The sequence below is a fragment of the Chlorocebus sabaeus genome, chromosome 12 (genome assembly GCF_047675955.1).
Source record: "Chlorocebus sabaeus isolate Y175 chromosome 12, mChlSab1.0.hap1, whole genome shotgun sequence".
Classification (NCBI taxonomy): Eukaryota; Metazoa; Chordata; class Mammalia; order Primates; family Cercopithecidae; genus Chlorocebus; species Chlorocebus sabaeus.
In genome coordinates, this window is record NC_132915.1 from 95,207,122 (window position 1) to 95,232,017 (window position 24,896).

Sequence of the window (24,896 nt, forward strand, 5' to 3'; positions counted from 1 at the left end):
AAGGAGGCATTACTGGGAAGGAAAAAAACTAGATTTAAACAGACTCTCTGTTTCAAGCTCACATGCAAAAAATATTTTCAATACAAACTGTCTCCTTATTCATCTGTAAAATCTTGAAATTAAAAAAATAAATAAATATGATTTAGAGAAAAATGTCTGACTTGACTACACTAGATGAGCTAAGAAATCTCCCCCAACCGGCAGAGGCACACAGCCCCTCCCAGCCACTACTCTGACCTCTGGGGCAGCTGGAGAGCCACGTGCCTTTGCTCCAGGGACTTTGGCAGAGGGTTCAACCACCGCCTCCTCGAGGCAAACCTACAACAGCCTTCCCTTCCCCACTGGCTCCCCTCAGGAAGGAGCAGACCCTTCAGGGACCTCAGTTGAGGCCCCTGCCACCTAAGGCTCTGAATTCTGCTACCCACTGAGGGCAGTGTGGCCTCCCATCTCTGAGGCAGAGCACAGGGTGAACTGCAGCTTCTCCAGGTCATGAAAAAGGAACCCACAGCTACATGTGGGCCCCAGCAGTGGAAAGGATGCCCCGCCTCGGTCGGGGACCAGGCGGGGGTCAACATGTTCATTGGAAGAAGTGTGGGACCCCACGGCCTCCAGTGTCAGAGTAGACGGGAGGTTCAGGCCCACCTCAGGCGACGTCCCCCAAACCCCCAGCCCACACCACAGAGGAGTGACAGCCGCATCCAATGCCCACCGGACCCAGCTCTGTCCCCTCCCCCGGTGTTACTCCAAGGCCCAGCTCATAACCAGAGGAAGCCTAAGCCACGGGCAAAACCCACCTTGTTCCTGCAGCTGCTCAGTCTCAGCTTCCTCTATTGAGTCTGGAAAGGGAGAAAAGAGAAGCAATGAACACCCCCAGCCAGCACCTCTGGTGCCATGTCAGGTTGAGCTGGTGTCGGTGTTGCAGGGTGAGAGCACTGCAGGATACAAGGGTTGAAAGTCATATCATCCTCTTCCCTCCTGGATCATGGGAACAACATCACTGGGGGTTGTACACTTTCTGCGATATTGGGAGTAACATCGTCTTCTGTGCCTTGGAATATTAAGGACAATATAATGGGAGGGGGCGTGTACATCTTCTGCAATATTGGAATAATATTATCCCCTCTCCCCCTGCATACTACGAAAGATATCACAGAGTGGGTGTTCATCTCCTGCGATATGGGGATTAAAACCATCTTCTCCCCTTCCGGATATCAGGAAGAGTATCACACGGGGGTGTACAGTGTCTGCGATACTGGGAGTAATATCAACCTCTCAGCCTTGGAATATTAAGAAGAATATCACAGGGTGGATGTACACTCCCTGCCATATTGGGAGTAATATCAGCCTCTCCTCTCCATGGATATTAGGAACAATATCCCAGGCTGGGTGTACACCTCTTGTTCTACGGGGAGTCATATCTTCCTCTCCCTTCCAGGATATTAATAACAATATCACAGGGTGGGTGAACACAGCTTGTGATACTGGAATTATTATCATCCTCTCCCCCTCCAGATACTAGGAACCATATCACAGAAGAGTTGTACCTTCCCTGGGATATTGGGAGTAATATCATATGCTTCTTCTGTGAATATTAGGAGCAATATCACCGGGTGGCTGTCCATTCATTGCTATGTTGGGAGTCATGTCATACTCTATCACTCTGGATATTAGGATCAGTGTCACAGGGTGAGTGTACATCTACTGCGATATTAAAACTAAAATCATGCTCTCTGTCCCTGGATATTAGGAACAACATCACAGGTAGGTGTACACCCTCTACCGTATTAGGAGCAATAATTTGATTCATTAGTAAACATCAATGATCGATTTTAGTAATTATCAGGCTGGTCTAGAACTCTTGATCTCAGGTGATCTGCCCACCTCAGCTTCCCAAAGTGCTGGAATTACAGGCGTGAGCCACCGTGCCCAGCCAACACTTCTCGACATCCCTTTTTGGACCTCAAATTTAGCATGCCAAAAACACACTTTTGATTCCCCCTGGTATAACCCACTCCTCCCATAGTCTTCCCGATTCCAATAACAGCATCTCTAGTCTTCCGGTTACTCAGGCCAAAATCCTTGACATCATCCTTAAAACTTCTTTTTCTCTCTCTTGTCATCCAACCCATTTAAACTCTCCTTTCAAAATATATGCCAGACCTAAACACTTCCCACCTTCCTCATCATTTCCAACCAGGTCCAGCCCTCATCATAGCGCTCTGGGTTACTGCAAAAGCCTCCAATCGCCAGGCACAGTGGCTCACGCCTGTAATCCCAGCACTTTGGTAGGCCAAGGCAGGTGGATCATCAGAGGTCAGGAGCTCAAGACCAGCCTGACCAACATGGTGAAACCCCTCTACTAAAAATACAAAAAAATTAGCCAAGCATGGTGGTGGGCGCCTGTAATCCCAGCTATCCAGGAGACTGAAGCAGGAGAATCATTTGAACTCAGAAGATAGAGGTTACAGTGAGCCGAGATCGTGCCATTGCACTCCAGCTTGGGTGACAAGAGCGAAACTCCATCTCAGGAGGTTAAAAAAAAAAAGCCTCCCAACCCACCTCTCTCCTTCCGCCTTTCACCCTGCCCTGCATTCTACCTTCCTCTCTCAAACATTTCAGAAAAGAAAAAATTATATCCACAGAGAGAGAAAGTACAAATGGGGTGAAATGTTTGGGGAACCTGAGGGAAGAGGATATGGGAATTCTCTGTACTATTTTTGCAACTTTTCCGTAAGTCTGGATTATTTCGAATTCAAGAGTTAAACAAAGAAAAAAAAAAAAAAACACTATCTCCCTTTGTGAATCCTTCCTGTCTTTCCCCTGGCAACTTAAGGATGCTCTCAACTAACACATCTATTTTTTCATGAACACTAAAAGAACCCTTGCCGAGTTTTGACTTTCTGTGCTTGGCAGTAAAAGTGTGCGTGTGTGTGTGTATTTCATATATATATGTGTATGTGTATATATATGTGTGGGTTGTACGTATAGAGAGGGAGAAATATATATTTGTGTGTATATATAAATATATATTATATATGTACAATGGTAATGTGTGTATATATAAATATATATTGTATATTTACAATGGTAATGTGTATATATATAAATATATGTGTGTGTGTAGATATATATATAATACATACCCCATAGCCTGTCCTTAATCAGTTCTAAAGTTGGTCGGAAAAACACACACCTAAGCAGAGAATTTCAAAATAATATGATGAATATTTTGATAGAGGGATGTGTTGCTATGGAACACGCTGCTAAGACACAAAACCTCCTAGATGGGACAATGAATGAATCAAGCTTTGCACCTATAGACACCCCCTCTGATATCCCCTCAAACGTTTATCGTTATATGCATTTGCTTCCTCCAGGACCCCTATTTCATAAGGGTTAGTCCTGGAGCCTAGCAAGTTCCTACTGCAGCTGGCGCACATATGCCATTCAAGAAACAGTGGCGGAGTGAAGGACGGGTTAAGACCATTTGTCAGCCTGTGCTCAGTCATACAACATGCACTGGTTTGCAAATTATATTTTCGTTGAAAGCAACAGCAGGATCACAAATTATCTTTCCAGAGAAAGCAAACCTCAAAAGCTTCTTTACCCTACTAAAGCACGTCATAAGAAGCTCCCCTTACATAAAAGAAAACCTCATTCGTTATCAATGACATGTAAACCTAATAAGCCTTCACCTCTGATGACATCTCTTCCATCCCCAGGGCTAGATAAAGGAGGTTCCGGAAACCCTGGTAGTTGTGAAGGTGGCTCCCAGCTCTGACAGTCTTGAACCCTGCGGGCGCGGAGGTCACACAGCAGAACAACAGAGGCAAACATCATCAGGCTTCGAGTATGTTTGAACCAGAGATGGCAAATAGGCTGCAGTCAACTGAAAACACCAGAGATTCATGGTGGCCACCTGAGGGGTTGTGCTCTTAAGAAACAAAAATAAGAAATAAAAAATAAAAAACTAAGAAAGGAAGGGGTCAAGAATCCATCAGGTCTGACTGAGACGTGTATCAGTGACTAACACCCCATATGGCAAAAGTACTCCGGGGCGCTTTGGGTACTCACAGCTTCAGCAGTATTCAAAGGCGTGTGCTTCCCCAAGACTAAGCCATGGGAATACCCCCAGCAACACTGCCAGGAGAAACGTCTCCCATGGATTTGGCTAGAAATACAGTTGTCTTTAACAAATGAACACTGAATAAATCCTGACTTATTAGAGCCTGTGAGAATGACATTCTCAATGATAACAGTTATCACTACAATCTCCAAACATCTGCAATCCTGCAGGGAGGAACTGTGACAGCGCAGGCCACATGTCCAGAATGCTTCCCAGACTGCCTGTTACAGAATAAAAGAAAAGAATCCCCCCCTGAGAATGTCTTCACTTACATTTAGCCAGTTCTTCCTTGGTGTGCATCTCTGTGCTAAAATGGCCATTCTTCCCCACAGCCTGAAGTCATATGCTAAAACAAATGAGACTCACATGAAGCCAGAAACATGCAGATGCGAGGAAACCAACACAAACGAAATGGGCTGGATAGTGTGGCCAGGAGGATGATACTTCCCAGGAAGGAATCACTTCACTTCTGCCCATGAAGCAGGCAGCTGTCATTGTCCCCCAGGCCCACGCCAGCCACTCGAAGTAGGTTCTAACCAAACTACCTCCAACAATCAATGTAAATACACCACACAGTTGGCTTCTGAAAGGACACCTTGCAACCAACAAGAAACTGTTAGCACAACTTTGACAAACTGTACAACTAAAAACCTTGGAACGGGATAAAAACTGCCACATTTTGACTCAAATACTGTTATGTGGTAGCACCGCAATAACTCACTGAAACAAAAGAATGAATGAGGAATACCTTTATATAGGAATCAGAGGAAGCATGACTAATCATTTAAAGAAATAGGTCAAGAAACTGCTAGGTTCAAATGCTACCGTGAGACGCTGTCAGGGCCTTAGGCAAATTCACTTCTCTTGGTCCTGTTTCTAGGTTCACCAAAAACCAGCTTTGGACTAGGGAATCTGTTGTTTCCCAAAGCCTTCCTTCTGTGATTCCAGCCCAGATTTTAGGACTGCTCTCCCACTTGGTCTATGAAAGCATTTTCTATGTACAATAGCAAGAGTACATTTCTGTGTTGAATGCGGTTTGAGACCTACTCTATGATGCAGAATATCATCATGTAACTTTAAGCATGACGACAAGGCGCACTCTAGATAAGGATAACACATAAGATGGGGCCATACACCTGTGCGTGCCTGGCAGGGAGATGGAGAAGTCTCATTTAATGAAGCTGGGGTGCCTGTTGCACCTGAACATCCTCAGTCCACGTCAAGTTCACAACGTCCTTCTGACATCAAACCACATGTATCACATACTTTTCCATACCTTCTACCCAAGATTAAAATATGCAGAGCACTGTGATAAAGATACCTCCATCCCGAGCATGTGGGCTCTCATTCTGTAGAATTACATACTTTCGGTGCAAAATGGTGACCAGGTTCCAGCGGCAAGAACGACTGGGCTCAGTGGGGACAGCAGGCCCTGCAGCAGCCACCACTCCTGTCGCCACAGTCTGATGCAGCTACAGAGAAGCTGTGGCTGAGGCCATGCACTTTGTGAGAGAACCGCACAGGAGGCAAAAGGTAGGGAAAGTTGGCAAGAGGGCAATGTCATGCTCCTGAGCCCAAGCCAAAGCAACCGCATCCCCTGTGACTTGCACTTATATGCCCAGATGGCCTGAAGTAACTGAAGAATCACAAAAGAAGTGCAAATGCCCTGTCCCACCTTAACTGATGACATTCTACCACAAAAGAAGTGAAAATGACCGGTCCTTGCCTTAAGCGATTATATTATCTTGTGATATTCCTTTTCATGGCTCATCCTGGCTCAAAAAGCTCCCCCACTGAGCACCTTGTGACCCCCACGCCTGACCACCAGAGAAACCCCCTTTGACTGTAATTTTCCTTTACCTTCCCAAATCCTATAAAACGGCCCCACCCTTATCTCCCTTCACTGACTCTCTTTTTCAGACTCAGCCAGCCTGCACCCAGGTGATTAAAAAGCTTTATTGCTCACACAAAGCCTGTTTGGTGGTCTCTTCACAGGGACGCGCATGACAGGCAGGTGCAGAGCCAGGGAAGGACCAGTGATGAGAACAGAAAGGAATGCGTCTCCCTGTGCACACACTCGGATTTTATGACAATGTGCGCAGGGGGCTGAACTGGATGCCTGAGAACATTCCTCCAAATTCTTTTGCTGATTTTCTAAATATTGGTGTAAAATCTGAACTCAGACAAAATTTTTTTAAATCGCTTCAATCAACATCTTTGTCTAGTGCTCAGCATCATATCTACGTGATCATCTAGAAAACCAACTTCTGTTCTAAGGCTCACATCTTCCTATTAAGTCCCAGGGATTTTACAAGGGAATACACCTCTCATTCGCATCAAGAACACACACAACTACTGTTAAAGAAATGCTTAAATTGCTTACATAATTTTTTAAACACCCAGATTTGAAATACAACAGAGACAACTTTTTGATAGCTCTGCTTTCCAACTGCGAACTGCGGGTGGAGAAAATAACCTGCCATGATTTCTAACCAGTCAACAACCTGTCTTCCCTGGCTGCAGTAGGAGCAATCTTTCTGAGCTCAGGATGAAAAAGAACCCAGCTGGTTAGCGGACAGACAATCATCAGTTCTCAGCGGGCTTCCCGGGTCCCAAATCCCCGTGTGATACGTGGAAGTAAAAAGCTATCCATGACCAAGCATCTGAACGCTCATCCCACCTCACCATCTGATTCTCCTGCCATACAAATTTAAAATTAATAAGCCTGCTATTAGAGAACAGAGTTGGTGCTGCATCTGTCTTCCTAAAATTATGGATAATTACCAGCCCACAATGGCTTCTAATCAGATTTGAGTAGTCCCTTAGACAGGAAGCTAAAGTGCCTCAGCCCTAAACTGAGAAGAAAACAGAAACTGGAATGCTGTAGGTTTGATTTTTTACCCCTTGCTCTAAAGTTGCTGTTCCCGAATCTCCATCTACTGTCTTGTTTATAAAATGTATGAGAAACAGGGAAATTCAAAGACATGATAGAAATGGCCACTTTTTCTAGGTACAAACTTTGTGAACATTATTTTCAGCTACTGGGCTTTTTCTCCACAAACTGTGAACCTGGAGGACATTTTCTCCCTCGTGGTTACACATTCAGAGTCAGGGAAGGTGGCTTTAGCAGTAAAGAGGGGAGTGCAGTGAGAAGTGACCGGACACTGAGAAGTGCAGACAGAGACTCTACCTCGGTGGGCTACAGCATTCCGGGGACTCCGCCTTTACTTTTCTATCTGTACAAGGGATCTAAAGGCCCGTGATTCTAGGCCACGACAGCTCTTCATACACACATACACAAACATCACACGCCTATGTGAAAAACTGTGACACTTGGCTGATTTCCTGAAGAAATTATCTTGTATCATTTCTACTCAAGTACTCCACCTCCTTCCAGACAAGTATCTGAGGATGATGGGCTATCTCACAGCCATGTGTGTAACCTCTCCTGCTTACGATCCCTGTTCACATAGCATTTTCCAAAAGCATTTGGTGTGAAGTGACAGAAGAAAGAAGAATAAGGTTCTTTCAGCCCATTCATTCAATCATTCATTCAACAAATATTGACTATCTATGTGCCAGGCACTGGTGATATAACAGGGAAGATATATTTTTGTAGGTAGAGATAGACAACCAAAAAGTATGTTAAAGAGTGATCAATGCTGTAGAGGAAAATACAGCAGGAAAGAGGAAAGAAGAATACCCCTAGCCACCCTACTCTGGGGTGACGCTAACGTTACAAAATGGAAACAGCGGCTGGGCGCGGTGGCTCACACCTGTAATCTCAGCACTTTGGGAGACTGAGGCAGGCAGATCTCCTGAGTTCAGGAGTTCAAGATCAGCCTGACCAACACGGCGAAACCTTGTATCTACTAAAAACATAAAAATTAGCTGGACGTGGTGGCACACGCCTGTAATCTCAGTTACTCAGGAAGCTGAGGCACAAGAATCACTTGAACCTGGGAGGCAGAGTTTGGAGTGAGCCGAGATCGTGCCACTGCACTCCAGCCTGGGTGACAGAGCAAGGCTCTGTCTCAAAAAAAGTAAAAATTAAAAAAAAATATATAAACAGAGAATAAGATACCAAAAGAAAGAACATGAACAACTAATTGTAACAAAAGCCTTTGTAAGCGGATACTTTCCTTCCTGGATCCTTGTCCCTTACAAATGGAAAAAAAGGGCGGATAGGGCGTAGTATCAAAATGTTGTTTTAAGATGGCTTCGGGTTTCAGATGTCTGACAGCCATACTCATGTACTTCAAGGAAAAAGCTCTAGCTCTAGAAGCCATCTGGGCAATGGTTTAATGTCTTTTTTTTTTTTTTTTTTTTTTTTTCCCAGAGAGTTTTAAAATACAGGAAAACATGTGTGTTTATTTGACTGCTCTGTGCCCACACAAGTGCAAACTGTGTTAACAGGTTTTTCCATGTTTTGCTGAATTTGCCAACTTGCCATAAACAGGCTTCCATGTCTTAATTGTCTATAAATAGCACAAAAACACAAAAATGCAAATCAAGACAAGCTGTCCCTTCAACTGCTGCTGCCATGATGACAGCGAGCGACAATTGGCCAAATCAATACACAGAGACTGAAGCTGTCCGGCAGAGAGCACAGGGTCGACTGCTTTTCCCATAGCATTTAAAGAAACAAGCGGAAACGGCTCTCCATACAGGACAGACACGTCCTTTATTCTTTGAATCAACACTGCCAATGTCCAAAATACTTTCTCCATCACACTATCTATATGGAATTCAAGTTCCTTCCAATACCACGAGTAACATCAGTGACAGACTATGTTTAGCCATAATGACCCATTAGCATTCTTTTTCCTCTAAAATGTTGAAATAATAACATTGAGTGTGCACTCACGAGGTGCCAGGCTCTGAGTTTGATCTCGTTTAGTTCTCATTGAAATCCTGTAAGATCAGTACCATATTCTCTCATTTTTCATAGATGAGGAAACTGAGGCATAGAACGGCTAAGTAAGTTGTCCATGGTCACAGGTGATTTAGGAACTTTTCTTCAAACTTTCAAAAGTTAACTACTGCCACTATTACACATGGGTTTTTGTTTGGTTTTGTTTTTTTTTGAGACAAGGTCTTGCTCTGACCAGGCTGGAGCGCAGTGGCGTGATGATGGTTCACTGCAGCCTCGACTTCCCGGGCTCAAGTGATTCTCGCACCTCAGCCTCTCCAGTAGCTGGGATTACAGGCATGAGCCACCACACCTGGCTAATTTTTTAACTTTTATTTTTTGTAGGGATGGGGTTTCACCATGTTGCCCAGACTGGTTCCAAACTCTGGGCTCAAGAGATCCTCCCAGGTCAGACTCCCAAAGTGCTGGGATTACAGGTGTAAGCCACTGGGCACAGCCCTACACATGTGACTCATACAAAGTCAGAGCAGTGAGCAGGAAGAGAACAGAGACTTCAGCCAGTCTCCTGGCTGTGGCAACACCATATCCCTCCTCCATATCGTAATGTGTCTCCACCCACCAAGCTCCTAGACGTTGAAGGCAGGCCAGCTCAGAGACGAAACAGCAGTCAAGAAAGAGAAGATGCAGACATGCGTCTTGATTTCAGCTCGAGCGTGCCTTTCTGCCCTGCAGCTGCACAGGCAGAAACCAGGGGATGTGAGTCTGAGGCAGTGTGTTTGGTTCCTGGCAGGTAATCTTTTGGGAGACCATCCCATACAATTAGTGTTACACTTCTCAGAAAGGAAGTGTGATTTTTATAGAAAAATCGATTCCATTTAGGAGAAAGCCCTAATAAAACCACAAAAGGATAATACATTCATACAACAACAAATTCAATTCATCTGTCACAAACTGAAATCCCAAAGTCCTCTGGGCACACAGCTGCTTTTCTGAGCTGAAATTCAACTCCAGTTGAGAAACAGGTCAACTTTTCTAAAAAGATTTCTTTTTCACATGCCTTCAATAAAAATTCCTTTCCCTCACTTGTCATTTTCCAGATTTAATGGCTCTGTTGGCCTTCCTCTCATTTAGGCCATGAACACTGACTGCATGTCTGCTATGGCCGGGACTCCAAGGGAGGCACCCTAGGGAACACAGATGACCGCAGCACAGCAACACCGTCAAGGAGCACACACGGGGAAGGCAAGATGATACAATCGCAGCCTTCACACAGAAAAGAACTTGGCATCCGTACCCCGTCCCATTTCTAGAAAACAACGATGTTGAGTCAGGAACATTTACCGAACAGCCTGCAGTGTGGAGGCAGGCACGAGGGGGCTCCATGTGGGGAAAAGCACCCTTCAGAAGGGGGCATGCAAGCAATGTGGAGGCAGGAGATGCCCCCACGCACAAGGGCCAGCCTGGGAGCCTGCAGAAATGCTCATGCCTCTGGGAAGAGGGAGAGACAAGATACTTAAATGCTCTAAAATGAATAGAAGCCTCCCAAGAACCTCCCCCGAAATGGGGCAGGGATTTACAAAAGACCAAACCGAGCATGTGCAGTTACCTGAGCATAGCGCCACCAGAGCGAGCTATCAAGGAAGAAACAGGGTCACTAGAAGCCTGAGCCTCTACTCCCAGCTCTGCAACTCATTCACCCTATGACCTTGGTGAAGGCTCTTAGCTTCTGTGAGCCACAAGAGAATCATAGGAAAACAGAAGATATGAAAACTGCTCTGCCTTTTTCACAGAACTGCTGAGGGAATAAAATCAGATAATGGATTTTAAAATTGTCTGTGAATTACAAAGCAAAACGTAAATGTATGAAATCATTCTTACCATTAATAATAGCACTGTAAAATTAAGAGCAGAGTTAAGACCACAGCATTTTCCACCCCCCGACTCCCGAGAGAAAGAGTGAGTCCAGCCATTTGGGCAACCCCAGTATCTAGGCGTTGAGAGCCTCAAATAGCTCATGAACTCTGACAGTATCACTCCAGCCCAGTGCTCATGAGGTTCTCCAAGACAGCCAACTGACATAAAATACTACAGCTTTTTCAGCTGGGCTTGAAGCCCTCCAAGCTCACAGCACAGCTAAACAATGAAGAAGAGGATTTCTGCCACTAGACTCAAAAGCTGGCTTTCGTAGATTCCCATAGAAAGAACATTCAAGGCCAGGCATGGCGGCTCATACCTGTAATCCCAGCACTTTGGGAAGAAGAGGCAGGAGGATCACCTGAGGTCAGAAGTTCAAGAACAGCCTGGCCAATATGGCAAAGCCCCATCTGTACTAAAAATACAAAAATTAGCCGGGCATGCTGGCGGGCACCTGTAATACCAGCTACTCAGGAGGGTGAGGCAGGAAAATCGCTTGAACTCAGGAGGCCGAGGTTGCAGTGAGCTGAGATCACACCATTGCACTCCAGCCTGGGTGACAGGAGCGAAACTCCATCTCAAAGAAAAAAAAAAAAAAAAGAAAGAGCATTCTTTTTTACTGATGTTAAATTTTCTGTGCTTAACACAGAGAAATCATACAACACTGAAATCCTGAAAAACATATCATAAAAAGCATTTAGTGACTGAAAAGACATTCAATATAACCTGTAACAGTGAGTTCACCTACTCTTTCTAGCCAGCTCCACTAATGCTGTGACCCTTAACAATGCTTTCACTAACACAGAGGAAATTTAATAGGACCACTTACCCCTCTCAGCTGACAGCTAAACTGCTGTCTCTCCCTGGGCTCACTAAAGATGACCTTTACCCAAAACCAGGCTGAAACGACCCTGTAGATGTTGACTAACAATTTCAAAATTCCCATATTCTTTGTCCACTCCTAAGGAAGATGAACTGAAGCCAGGTGTCTCCAAGTCAGAACTAACAGAGGCCTTAAACATCAGATAGCCCATTCCCTTCTTTGACAACCGGGGGATCTAAAGCTGAGCTTATGGAAGAAAACAGCCTGTTTAGTAACAAAGCGAAAACCAAACCCTAGTCACCCAACCTCTGGTCCGGAACTCCTGCGACAATCCAGCACCCATACCGGATGAGTCTCCCTAACCAGAAACTCTGAAATCCACAACTTTTGAGTGCCGACGTGACGCTCAACGAAATGTTCATTGGAACAGCTCTGACTCTGGATTTTTGAATTCAGGAGGCTCAACCAGCAAGTATAATACAAATATTCAAAAATCCAAAAATGTAAAAAAATCTGAGACACTTCTTGTTCCAAGCAGTTTGGATGAGGGATATTCAACCTGCATTTTTTTTTTTCTCTAATGAAGGAAATTAAAAACGAGGCCCGAGCAAAGTCATTCAATCCATACTAAAGTCATTCAATCGTTTAATTAGTACCCATTTAAAGTTAAGTGCTACCCACAGATATTTAAAAGGATGAATACTTACATGCCTATAATCCCAGAACTTTGGAAGGCTGAGGCGGGAGGATCACCTGATGTCAGGAGTCCAAGACCAACCCGGCCAGCATGGTGAAACTCTACTACTATAAATGCAAAAATTAGCCAGGTGTGGTGGCGCACACCTGTTATCCCAGCTACTCGGGAGGCTGAGGCACGAGAATCGCTTGAACCTGGGGGGAGAACGTTGCAGTGAGCAGAGATTACACCACTGTACTCCAGCCTGGACCACAAAGCAAGACTCTGTCTCAAAAAAAAAAAGAAAAAAGAAAATTTAAATTGTGTTTTCACATGGAGCCCATGTTCCCAGAACACAAACCCTGCTGTATGCTCCAAGGGCACACAGGGTGCCCCTTTATCTTAATGCTGACCATATTCCGTGGGAGCCATTGGCACGTGTCTGTCCATCGCACTAGACTTCCTGCGCATGAGGCAGGGATCATATATTATTACCTTTCTGTCCCCAATGTCTGGCCTAGAAGACACTCAGTAAATGATTCCTGAACTAAGTCAGTTACTAAGATATGTTAAACTTGTATGTATTAACAAAATTGATTTAATAAGTTTGCCAATGCAGCGTTCATACCACACAGCTTAAATCTCAGCCTGTGGATTTATCTTGTATTCTGCTAGATTATCACCTATTAACATTCAGGAGGCACCTAGTATGTGCTAGGCATTACTAACTACTGGGGACCTAGCAGTGACAAAACAACATTCCTTGTTCAAAGAGAAGTTCTAGTATAAAGAGGAATAGAAGGAACAGGCTAGATTGATGAGAGAGCTAAGAAAAGGACAGGCTGCCATGGGAAGCACCTGGTCTTATCTGGATGGTACACAGTTAACAAAGTCTGAGTGCTTCGTATAGCATAAGATCATCTCCTCCAAAGAAGCAAATGAAGCTCTGATTCCCCAGTACCAGAAGTCATCATAAAGGTGCATACAGCCCCATGCTTAGTGTAGGAAGTGAAACCAAACCAACAAACAAAGCTCCAACTTCCAGAAGCAATGGTCCAATTATGAAATCCTCTGGCTACGTTCAATTGAAATTCAAGGTATTCAAGAGGCCAATATTTAAGTGATAAATTCACCCAAAAACTTAAAACTAAAGTAGTCTTTGGTTCAAGGGGTAAAGGTATAGTACCTTTTACAAATTTATTAGCTCTTAATATTTACATTTAAATATGATGATGATGGTGTAATAACTTTACTGAGTAGTTACTATGTGTTAGGCACCAAACTAGGCACTTTACACACACATTTGCACGATCATGTGAGATGATAATGACCCCTTGTCATCCCATTTCGTAGATGAAAGTCAGGTTTATATAAGCTTAAAAACTTGTCCCAAATGACACAGCTAGTTAGCAAAACCCAGGCAACCTGACTCCATAGGACTTGTTTAAAGAAGTAATATTTATAAACTGTCCGGCACAGCGGTGGTACAAACAAGAGTTCAATAAATGCCTAAAGGGTACCTCATACCCAAAATCGTTTCCCACCAATCAAACTAGACTTACTCTGCTTCTGCATAACCAACTGTCAAATTATTGTTCCACGAAGAAAAGGTGGAATGGGTAGAGATCAGAATAGAGTGAATAACTGGGAAATGTACTTGATGGCAGGTAGTAACAGGATGTGGCATTTAGGCTATTTCCACATTTGTTTGCATAAAACTTTTTCACAGTTCTAACGCACAAGAACCATTCTAAGCTGGTGAAAGCATAAGGCATGTCTATGATCCAGGACTCCAATTCACTGTGGATCAGTGGATCTCAACCTTTACTCAACCTTTAGGGTATATCAGAACCACCTGGGGGTTTTTAACAGCACTAGAGCTGCCCAGGCTCCATTCCTGCAGATTCTATTTCAACTGGTCAGGAGTAAGCACACATGCTTTTTTCACAGCCCCCCAGATGCAGCTAGGTTTGCAAACCACTGTCCAAGATGCTCTCACACTTCCGCTCAGTTCAACACACTCCCAATGAGATTCTAAGCACTATGAATTGGACTAAGTTAACAAGTCAGGCTCCACTCCCTAATAATATTGGCAAAGAAACCAAGATCAGAGATTTATTCCAGTCCAAACCAAACAAATTGCCGGGTGAAAAAAATGCCCTGGCATCGTTTGTCATACAAAACAACTTCCTGTATCTTCCCGGTCAGTAGCCTAGAGACTGACTCTGAGCCATAAGAAGTCAGAGTCGGGGAAAATGCCAGTCTGAGGCATCTGCCACACGCCTAGCACACCCCCAAAAGCGCCCAGCTACATTTCACATCCACTGTCCTAACAGGGGTCGAAATAGGGCAGAGCAGTGCAATACAGAAAACAGAGCCTGCTGGGCGTCAAAAGGCTGGGGAATTCCAGTCCTAGCCCTGCTATCAATCGGTCTGGTCACTTCTCTCTGGTCCTGGTGTGGCCAACAGTTATGTGAGAGGGTGAGGCATAAAAACACAGATGTCAGGCAAGCTCCAACATCCAAAATACATAGAAATTAAAAAGCATTAAGGTGATATCAAAGAAAGAATGCCATCAACCAGAAAAGTAACTGAAGCATTCCTTTTCCCATTCATAAGAAATCAAATGTGGAAGCATAAATTGAGCAATTAGCCTGCCAAGTTGACTGCGGCAACAGAATACACTCACGGATTCTGTTCACAACAGCGGGGGTGACAGACCAAAAGGAGAACTGCAGAGCGTCCCTCTCTCCTCTGTCCACCCATGCCACGAGCACGTGAGTGCGTCCACACGCAGCGCCCAGTCTCCTGTTTCACTGACGCCAGCGTCCACTCACCGCAAGCCTACTAAGTGTCACATGTGCTAGGATGCTCTCGCATCTCATCACCATAGACGTCCCTGCTGGAGGTGAGTATGTGACAGACGAAAATCACGGAGGCCTAGGGAGGTTGAGACCCACATTCCCACTGCGGTGAGGACGTGCTTGAGAGGGACCCCACGGCTGGGCCCTCCAAGCGGCTCTCCTCAGTAATCACTCCCAGACCAGAGCAGCGAGGGTGGATTTTCTTCCTCTCACTATTTTCAGCCCCTTGGCTGACCCAGCATTCCCCAGAAAGCTATCGAGTTCTGGAAGCTCTGAGGCCACAAAGCCATAAACGCACGGGACACACAGCCCATCTGTCTCTAACGGGTCGTTTACTTGTCATGCTGGTCATTTCTAAGAGCGGATGGGTTAAAAAAGACTTGGCAAGTTACTACGAAAGGACCCCTCCACTCCTCCCTGGGGGAAGGCTGACTAGCGAGCAGTCAGGCCGGCTTTCTTCCCCCACTCCCTGCATTCCTGTCCCTAAGGAGCCACAGACAATCCCACCAAATATATTCAGGAGACAGCCGCCTCCTTCCTACAGCTGGAGGGGGGAAGGGTCCTCTCGGGCCTTTCTAACTGCATGAAAACCAAACTGTGAGCTGTAACTGACCCGGGCCTCACCCATGTTACAGGCATGTACAACCCAGGTGCCCAGTGCTATCATCAGGCAGAACTACGAATGTGCTTTCCATCGTTTCCATACAATGATTCCAGAACCGCTATTCACACAGCTCCACTTCTCACACATACAACGTGCTTCACGGATTACACAGCGTGTTCACCATGCCCCTCATCCGCTCCTCCCAGCAGCCTTGTGTGATTCCTTGAGTATGCTTCCTCATACTGAGGTTTGAAACCAAAACTTTCTCAAGGACATCCAGCTAGTGTTAGAACGAGGATATGAGGGCTTCTGATTCTAGAACCGGTATTTGTGCCACTATTCCACATGGGCCCCTCCAGGGATTTCTACCTGATCTTAAAATGCAGACAGCAAATCTGTCTCTCTACAGTCCTGGGGTTCCCTATAGACAAGAAGTCAAACTTCTAACAGAAAGCTTATACTTATTTGGAAGGCTACCTGGGATATTTCTTTTAAGTTAGTTTGTTCATGTTTTGGAAAGATTGTTCCAATGACAATGCGGGGCATGAAGTGTAGAAAGGATTCCATGATGCGGCAGAGAAACAATTCGGGGCTTACAACTGTTCAAATGAGGCATGAGGTGCAACCAGAAAGGACAGAGGGAAAATGCATTGGAAAGAAATGCAAAATGAAATCCACTCAGACCCAGGATGGAAAGAAGGGGAGTAAGCATGATGGTGGTTTCTAGTTTGAAAGACTGATGAACAAGGATGTCATTAACTACTGCAGAGTGGTATCTGGGACCTGGGTGCACCAGTTTGTTTAACCATTCACCTGCTGAGCAGTCTCCGGGCTGTTTCCAGTTTCTAGCCTTTATAAATAATGCTGCTATCAACAGATACATATAGGCTTTTGTGTGAACATCAGTCTTCATTTCTCTGGGATAACTGCCCATGAATGTGAGTGCTGCATCCTATGGCAATTGCACATTGAGTTTTATAAGAAACTGTCAAGCTGTTTTCCAGAATGGCTGTACCGTCTTCCATTCCCACCAGGCAAGTGTGAGTGATCCCGTTTCCCTGCGTCCTCACCAGCATTGGTCTTGTTACTACTTTTTATTTTAGGCATTCTGATAGGTGTATAGTGACGTGGCTTTAGTGTGCATTTTTCTGATGGTTCATGATGTTGAACAGCTTTTCATGTGCTTATATGTTATCTGAAATGTCTCTTCAGGTCTTTTCTTCATTTTCAAACTAGATGATTTGGTTTCACTTCTGAATTTGGATAGTTCTTTATATATTATAGATATGAGTCCTTTACCAGACATGTGGTTTGCAAATAGTTTCCCCCAGTCTCTAGCTCCTCTTTTCATCTTTATTTTGCATTTTACCTTTTAGTCCATGATCCATTTTGAGTTAATTTTTGAACGACGTATGAGGTTTAGAGCAGAGTTCAGGTTTTTCTCCTATGAATAATCAGGTAGCCAGTAACTTTTTTTAAGAGACAAGGTCTCACTCTGTCACCCAGGCTGGAATGCAATGACAAGATCAGAGCTCACTGCAGCCTTGACTCCTGGGCTCAAGTTATCCTCCCGCCTCAGCCTCCTGGAGTAGCTGGGACCACAGGCAGGTGCCACCATGACCAGTTCATTTTTTTAGTTTTTGTAGAGACAGGGTCTTGTGCCATGTTCCCCAGGCTGGTGTGGAACTCCTAGGCTCAAGTCATCATCCCACTTATATGGGGCCAGGCAGTGGCACATGCCTGTAATCACAGCACTTTGGGAGGATGAAGCAGGAGAATCACTTGAATCCAGGAATTCCAGACCAGCCTGAGCAACAGAGGGAGGCCCTGTCTCTGCAAAAAATTTTAAGCATTAGCTGGGCATGGTGTTGTACACCTGTGGTCCCAGCTACTTGGGAGGCTGAGGTGGGAGGATCTCTCGAGCCTATGAGGCTGATGCTGCAGTGAGCCATGATCGCACCACCACACTCCAGCCTGGGAGAAAGTGAGACCCTGTCTCAAAAAAAAAAAAAAAAAAAAAAAAAGCTAGGGCATCACCCATATTAAAGAAAGGTATTGTCTTTTTGATAATTTAATTACACTTATACAATGGACATGTAAAATATCCAGTTTGAAAGTTTAAAAAATACATAACTTTAAGTATTCTTATCTTAAAATTCTGATTCCTACCTAAGATATCACATACTGTTTACATAAGTATCACAATGCCGGGACAACAACTAAAAATGTGTACGAGGGAGAAAAATGAGCATGTATGCCTATTAATTAAGGTATATTTCCCCCTTATTACATAAAAAAGTCATCACTGCAAACCCCCGTGACTGTATCTAAAGCAAGCCTACAGTTTTACTTCTCTGTATTATAAAATGCAAGGCTAAAATTCAAACACTACACATTTCCTGAAGCCAAGGGTAGTTTACTTAAAATAAATGCCTAGGGTCTATATAAAAAATATGAAAAAGCTAGCTACTTCATAGCCATTCCAATCTAAGTTCAGTTTTTTCTTTTTTAATTGACACATAATTGTGTACTGTACATATGTATGGAGTACACATAGTGATGTTATAATACATGTATTGTAGGTGATCAGCATAATTAGCATATCCACCATCTCAAACATTTATCATTTCTTTGTGTTGGTAACGTTCAATACCCTTCCTCCAGTTATCTGGAACTGTATTTTTCTTTTTTTTTTTTTTTTTTTTTTTTGAGACAAAGTCTTGCTCTGTTGCCCAGGCTAGAGGGCAGTGAAGTGATCTCAGCACACTGTAACATCTGCTTCCCAGGTTCAAGCTATTCTCCTGCCTCGGCCTCCCTGGTAGCTGGGATTACAGGCACCCACCACTATGCCCGGCTAATTTTTGTATTTTTAGTAGAGACGGGGTTTCACCACGTTGGTCAGACTGGTCTCAAACCCCTGACCTCAGGTGATCCACCCACCTCAGCCTCCCAAAGTGCTAGGATTACAGGCATGAGCCACCGCTCCCAGCCTGAAACTATATATTCTTGTTAACTATAGTCACCCTATGTTATAGAACACTAGAACTTATTCCTATCCGGCTATAATTTTGTATCCTTTAACAAATTTCTCCCTATCTCCCTCTTCCCCCACCCTTCTCACCCTCTAGGATCCTCTGTCTACTTTCAACTTCCATGAGATCCACTCTTTTTTGCCTTCCACATAAGAGAACATGTGCTGTGTAACTATCTGCCCTTGGTTTATTTCATAATATCTTCCAGTTCCATCCACATTGCTGAGAATAACAGGACTTCATCTTGTGTTATGGCTGAATAGTACTCCACTGTGTATAAACACCACATTTTCTCTATCCATCATCTGCTGTTGGACACCGAGTCTGATTCCATATCTTGGCTATGGTGAACAGTGCTGGAGGAAACATAGAGGTGCGGATGCCCCTCCGACACTGATTTCCTTTTCTTTGGGTATCTACACTGTAGTGGGACTGCTGGATCACACTGTAATTTCATTTGCAGTGTTCTGAGGAACCTCCATACTGTTTGCCATAGTGGGTGCCTTAGCTTACTCTTACTCTTTCTCTTTTTTCTCTTCGAGACAGAGTCTCACTGTTGCCCAGGCTAGAGTACAGTGGTGTAATCTCGGCTTGCTCACTGTAGCATCCGCCTCCCAGGTTCCAGTTTTTCTCATGCCTCAGCCTCCTGAGTAGCTGGGATTACGGGCACCCGCCACTGTACCTGGCGAATTTTTGTATTTTTTAGTAGAGATGGGGTTTCACCACGTTGGCCAGGCTGGTCTTGAACTCCTGGGCTCAAGTGACCCGCCCACCTCAGCCGCCCAACAGTGTTGGGATTACAAGTATGATCCACCACTACCAGCAAATTTTTGTGTTTTTAGTAGAGATGGGGTTTCACCATGTTGGCCAGGCTGGTTTCCAACTCCTGATATCAGGTGATCTGCCCGCCTCAGCCTCCCAAAGTGCTGGGATGTCAGTGTGCGCCCCACGCCCAACCAGCTGCTCTAGTTTATACCCCCCTACAGTGTGTAAGAGCTCCTTTGTCTCCATCTCCTCGCCAGCACTTGTTACTTTTTGTCTTTTTGATAATACTCATCCTAACAGGTGAGATGATACCTCACTGAGGTTTTGATTTGCATTTCTCTGATTATAAGTGATGCTGAGCATTTTTTTCACATATTTTTTGGCCATTTGTATGTCTTCTTTAAAGAAATGTCTGTTCGATTGGGTATGGTGACACAAACCTGTAAGCCCAGCACTTAGAACACTAAGGCAGGAGGACAGCTTGAGCCTTGACCAGCCTGGGGAACATAGCAAAACCCTAGCTCAAAAAAAAAAAAAAAAAAAAAAGGAAGAAGAAAAAAGAAACATCTGTGTCTGTTCAGCTATTTGGCCTCCAAAAACTAAGAGCCCATTTTGGAATCTATCAACCTGCCTGATTCAGAGACAATCTGTGTTTGGTTCTACTCTGCTACTTCCTATGTGACTTTGGGAAGTTCCCTTAGCCACTTTGAGCTCAATTTTCTCAACATTAACCAGGAATAAGTACTACCTGCCTCTGCTGGTTAACGCTGAGGACTGAAAGGAGAACATCCACAACGCCACTTGACAATGCCGCCTGGCGGAAGCCCCTCAATGCGGGGCTGGTAGGATCATCTGAAGCTAAGTACAACTTTCCTTTCCACTTTCCCAGGCTCACTCTGCATACGATTAGCAAGGAATAGAGAATAAAGGAAACCGAAATAATTGCTTAATTTTTAATAAGAAATCTTTAAAAAGTTGGGGTGGTGGAAAAATAGGAGGGAGACGAGGGGAAGGAAAAGCAGCCGGTCACAAGTTTTAGTCCAGGGCTCATACCTGGCCTCCTCACTCAGGCAATCACCAGTACCCACCCCCTGGGGGGGGTACTTTCTCGGCTGGCTTCACCCACATGGAAGGCACTGCCACAGGTGTTCAGAAACCAGGAGCACCTTGAAATGGGCAATGTGCTTTGGGTAGGAGACCTACAATTTCCCCAAAGAAACCATGGCACAAAAGTGACCCACATACGAGGTACCAAGGGCTGTAAATACTTGGTGGCAAAAACTGATGTCATACCTGCTGTACAGGAGACACACACCCAAATAAAACTTGCCAAAATAGCAGAGAAAAAAATACAGCAGACATCCACTGCCATTCTGTTACAGAAGTATTTCTATCCCAAAGTCAGGGACCTCTCTGGAACACTGTTTATTTCCATGTTTCATGGAAGATGTTTGAGTGCGCTCACGTGTGTCTCAACAAACTTCCAGTCCCTGCTAGAAACCCTGTGGCTCCTCAGCAAAACCCAAAAACAAATATCAGTTTTCCTTCCAAATGAGAAGTTTCCTGACTTAGTGAAACCAGCATCAAATCCACTTATTATGATATAGCTGATTACAGGTGAAGCCCTCTAGTCCCAGGATGACTCCTCTCCTGCAGGAGCGGGAAGGATGGGCACAGCACTGGCCTGCCAGACCACATCTCCAGGCAGTTTGAAACCATGGCTGCTCAGGTGAGCCATGATAAAAATCAAAACCAAGTATCTCTGAAAAGTGTACATGTCAAGAACCAGACCTCGGACCGGACTCAGAAGAAATGGATGTTGCAAGGTTTGTTCAGAGACCTCCTCTCCATGCCCCCATTCCCTGGGACCTCCCTCCTTGCACCAGGGGCCCAGGGCCAATGGACCTCTCCCTTATCTCTAGCCCAGTGCATTTTCAGGAACAGCTCCCAGACTGTACCAGACCCTGAAATGTATTCACTGAATGCACTATTTCTTCAAATGATCATAAATCACCTGACTATAACAACAATTGTTTTAAAAGTGTTCTCTCTCTCTCTCTCTCTCTCGGGAAGTCTGTCATGAGTTTGAGCAAGCAGCTTTGCTTCTCTCAGCTGCAATTCTATCATTTGCAACATGTTAACAATTACTGAGTTCACCCATAGCATTGTTGTAAAAAGCCTTAAGACCCACTTCATGTAGCCTGCCTGGAGCACAGACGCTGTCACATGGTAAATGCCCACTGAAGGTGAGTTATCTGTAGCTATTATTACCTGCCACTCCAGCGAACGAAAGAAGTCGATCAGGTCTCATCGTATCACCATGAAAGGATGTCCATGTAGACTGCGCAGTGGGAGTAGGGGGACTCAGTGTTTATCAGGTACTATTTTGTTTCTTACAAAGTGTACATACATATGTGTAGGTACACTGGAAAAGATCTGGAAGGAAATACACCCAGTGTTAATAGTGACTACCCCAAAGACACATTCATCCAAACACACAACAGAAAAACACTATATTTCTCCCTTCCATATCATTTGAACTATTTTCAATAAGCATCTATGGCTTCTGTAAAGTTTTTGAAAGGAATTTATTGCAATTTTTTCTGGAGAAACAAGCAGGAGCATGAAAAAGGTGGAAACAGAAGGTAAAATGGAATGGGACTCAATGGAATTGAGTCCAAGCCAGGCTCAGCAGGCACACGAACCACACACCTCTCATTACAACTCAATACCAGCTCTCTCTTCTCTTGGTCCAATGGCCCAAGACTTAGAGATAAAATGTTTATTGTGATCACATCAATCACACCAAGGAGCTTGGAACCACCCTTTCAAACTCCTCTGGTCTGTGTACCTGCCCGGGGCTGTTAGTTTTTCTCCTGTGTCTTTGCTGGCCTGTAATCCCCTAGTGGTGGAAATGCACCCTGACACTTAGCCATCATCCCCACAACACTCAGCACCTCATAGAGACCAGGGCAGTGATGTCCACTCGGACTGTGATTCCACTTATAAAGCAAAGGACCAGGGACCAGATGCGACTTGTCTTTGGTAATTCACCAGCTGTGGCTTGAACCAGAACAAAGCCAGGTCTCCTGATGCCCAGAAAAGAGATAGTGCCTGTCCCACTAGAAACTCGGTAAAAATGTTTTGCTTGCTGTGAAAAGATGCACTACTGGAGAAGATGGGTGCAACTTCTCATGGAGGCATTCAGTCCAGATCACCAGGAAACAGGGCTGCCAGATGAGACACTCGGCCCAGATCACCAGGAAACAGGGCTGCCGGATGAGACACTCGGTCCAGGTCGTTAGGAAACAGGGCTACCCGATGAGACACTCGGCCCAGATCACCAGGAAACAGGGCTGCTGGAAGAGACACTCGGCCCCGGTCACCAGGAAACAGGGCTACCGGATGAGACATTAAGCCCGTCCACTGGAAAGGAAATCTGGCTGGGCAGTGGAGGGAAATTCACACAGCCCAATGGCAGCAACAACATGAACAAAAAATACCTGCCTGGAAAGCCATAGCCTGGCTAGCAAATTCGAAACAGAGCCACAATCCTAGCAGCACACATCACTGCAACACAGAGCTTCAGTCAGTGTGCGCACACTTTAAGTAGAAATGTAAAATGTCCATGTTTTTGGAACAAGCGGGCTATTTTTGTGTGTGTGTGATGTCAAGGAAAACAGCTGAGAAAAAACTGTTGGCAAGGAAATAGAAATAGGCGCCCTTACACATTGACAGTGAGATAACGGTATGGCCCTAACGGAAGGGAATCCGGCAACACCCATCAATATTTAAAATTTGCAGAACCCTGGATCCCACAATTCCATTTCTAGCAATGCATCCTATGAACATATTCACGCAAATATGCAAGAATTATGTACAACTCAGCATTGATTAATCCAAACGGTTAGGAACAACCTAAATACTTAATGGTGGACAACCGTGTTTATCTTATGCCAACATCTGTGTTTTTAAAAACAAGACACATAGGCTGGGCACAGTGGCTCACGCGTGTAATCCCAGCACTTTGAGAGGCTGAGGCAGGTGGATCACTAGGCCAAGATATCCAGACCATCCTGGCCAACATGGTGAAACACCGTCTCTACTCAAAATACAAACATTATCTGGGCGTAGTGGAGCACACCTGTAGTTCCAGCTACTCAGGAGGTTGACGCAGGAGAATCGCTTGAACCTGGGAGGCAGAGGTTGCAGAGAGCTGAGATCACGCCAGCCTGGTGACAGAGCAAGCCTCTGCCTTGAAAAAACAAACAAACAAAAACTGGCAAGAGTGGTCACAGGGCAGTGATGGGAGTAGGACTGCCTTTCACTCTCCAGGACCTTTTGAATGTCGCTCATATTACGTATTCAAAATATATGACTATAGCAAATACTTTCAAAGTAACTATGAAAAACTGGGAGAGTAATAATGTCTAACACACAGAACTGCTGTATAATTAAAGGATGAAAAACATTAAGCACTATCAGAGTTCAAAGGAAGAAGGATTAATTCTAGCTTGGATGTCACAGCGGGGATCATGTAAAGGAAGCGAATATTTCAAGTCTTGAAGGATGGAGAAGATTTAAAGAGGCAGAAGTGTGGAGATGATGTCCCAGATGGAGATAAGAACATAGGCGAAGACGATATCCCAGATGGAGATAAGAACATAGGTGTAGACGATGAAGAGATGAGAAGGTACAAATTCTAAGTGCAGCTCTCAGGCTGGGCTTCAGAACAGGGCTTAGGCAACAAGCTGGAGTGCAAGGCTCATGGCGGGAATGGAAACACTGAAACCCAAACTTGCATATCACGACCTGATCATGAGCCTTGAATGCCAAGCCAGGGAACCCGTCCTTGATCTTAACAATGAAAAATCACTGGGCCGGGTGTGGCGGCTCATGCCTGTAATCCGGTGCTTTGAGAGGCTGAGGCAAGAGGACTGCTTGAGGCCAGGAGTTTGAAACCACTCTGGACAACACAGCAAGACTCTATCCTTACAAAAAATTTAAAAATTAGCTAGGCAGGATAGCACACCTGTAGTCCCAGCTACTCAGGAGGCTGAGGCGGGAGGATCACTTGAGCCCAGGAATTTAGGGTGACAGTGAGCTGTCATGGCACGCCTGCATTCCAGCCTGAGCAACAGAGCAAGGGCATGTCTCAAAAATCAAATCAAATGAAATAAAATCACTACAAGTTTGCATAGACATAAAGTATAAAATCA

General features: G+C 44.8%; 2 long non-coding RNA genes and 1 pseudogene across 2 annotated transcripts in view; 1 reads left to right on the forward strand and 2 right to left on the reverse strand.

Moving 5' to 3' along the window:
- LOC140713018 (SH3 domain and tetratricopeptide repeat-containing protein 1-like) overlaps nt 1–24,033 on the reverse strand; it is a 40,207-nt pseudogene extending 16,174 nt beyond the window's left edge.
- The window catches only part of LOC140712985 (uncharacterized), a 270,725-nt gene that overhangs the window by 46,424 nt on the left and 199,405 nt on the right, over nt 1–24,896 (reverse strand). The window lies entirely within an intron of this gene.
- Nucleotides 1–24,896, forward strand: part of LOC140712986 (uncharacterized) — a 269,029-nt gene that overhangs the window by 41,731 nt on the left and 202,402 nt on the right. The gene's annotated exons all lie outside the window — the stretch shown is intronic.